At 39.2% G+C, this 1,645-nt stretch overlaps 1 long non-coding RNA gene across 1 annotated transcript; it reads right to left on the bottom strand.

Annotated features, from left to right (window-relative positions):
• Positions 1–264: 264 nt before the first annotated feature.
• LOC136533461 (uncharacterized) lies at positions 265–1,451 on the bottom strand. The gene is made up of 3 exons (XR_010778491.1): positions 1,319–1,451; positions 995–1,046; positions 265–910 (listed from the first exon to the last, which is right to left on the bottom strand). It is a non-coding gene; the product is annotated as an uncharacterized lncRNA (long non-coding RNA).
• Positions 1,452–1,645: the final 194 nt, after the last annotated feature.

Here is a 1,645-nt window from a genome sequence, read left to right as displayed (position 1 = left end):
GCACCAAGACCATCGCCCAGTGTCTGAACCCACCCTCTACACCCATACTATAAGGCATATTTGCACAACCTGTGTGCTCTGTTCCGAAACAAAGTGAGCAAGGAGTGCATCAAATCCAAAATCAAAATAGCCATCTAAAGGCTAGCTCACTAATGAAAATTCTCCATTCCCACATCAACTTATCGAAGCAACCTTAAATTCAGAATTTTGGAAAGAAAAAACCAGAATTTTCTTCTTTTTTTTATTAACATTAAGAAAAAATTCAGGGCCAAGCTTTCAAAGCAGAGTTTCACATCAATATCAAGGTCTAAACCATCTCTAAATTAAACATGCATCACCTTCAACTGGATACAGAAATCAGACTTCCGTGGAAGCTTGACGATGAAATAGGTCCAACTAGTGCTATATTAGAGCAACCACAATGTATATGGGCTAAGTAGTCCATATGGGTAGCTTTTGTGTCAGTGGACTATAGCTATTGTTGTCTCCACAATGTTTCATTCAACAAGTAGTCCATAAGGTGGGTCCCATATGAGATAAAAAATTCTCTCTTTATGAGATAAAAAATTCTCTCTTTACAATCCTGTGCAAAATCAAGAAAGAGAGAGGAAGGAGTGAGAAAAAGTAATATTTTTTTATTTCTTATGGGTAGTCCATAAGCTTATGGGTACCTTTTGCTATGGACTACCCTATGGACTGGTCTCACAATGTTCCAGCTACCTGATAGCAAATATTTTAATCCTATGGACTACCTTATGGCAAACATTGCGGTTGCTCTTATTGGATAGTGCCTACTAAACGGCTAGCCATCACCTCAGCTCCTGCTGTAGAGCAGGCTATCAGCTCGGCAAAGGTTTACGTTGGTAACTGATGTATCAGATGTCACCACGCTCCTCAGACACGGCGCCACCTGCAATGTACAGTAGTGTAGCAAGTGATTTTTATGAAAACAAGAAAAGAAAACTGGAATTGAGGGATGATGTATGTTTTGTACTTTCAAGCCTGATACCCATGTTCGCCTGGCGATCCGCCTCAGCATTCCACTCCTTCATTCAGAAGCAGGAAAGGGGTAAAATCAGCAGAGCACTTAGCAGTACAATAGAAACTAATGCTTCTTTTTTATTGTTATTTTCTTTCAATCTGATAAAAACAACTGTTGCTGTGGTAGCTTGCTTAACTAAAGCATATACAAGTGGTTCGCACATGCAAATAACATCGATCATGGTGCGAAGACTATCTTATTTGACCAAATGTCTATGATGCAAAACCAAAGATGCAAGCTTATATATATATATAAAACTATAAATGCATTGCATACCCGTGGAACATGGCTGATCTCAAAGGAGTTAAAGTTCTCTTTTAGCTGTCTCACTTCATTGCACAGCTCCTTCATGTTCTGGTTCTTGGTTTGCCAGTCACCATTCACCTATTTAGGATAGAGAAGAACGTAAGCAGCAGCAGCAGCAACAACATTTTCTTCATACCATAATTCCCTGGTCAAATATTTATTCGGAGAGGGACATTTCCCTTCTTACTCAAGCTTATGCTTTTATCGATTGCACAATGAATGTAGTTCTCAAGGGAGGGACATTTCCCTTCTATGCTTTTATCGATTGCACAATGAATGTAGTTCTCAAGAAAAGGC

Source organism: Miscanthus floridulus, unplaced genomic scaffold (assembly GCF_019320115.1).
Source record: "Miscanthus floridulus cultivar M001 unplaced genomic scaffold, ASM1932011v1 fs_892_2_3, whole genome shotgun sequence".
Taxonomy (NCBI): domain Eukaryota; kingdom Viridiplantae; phylum Streptophyta; class Magnoliopsida; order Poales; family Poaceae; genus Miscanthus; species Miscanthus floridulus.
This window is presented reverse-complemented; position numbering and strand designations above follow the sequence as displayed.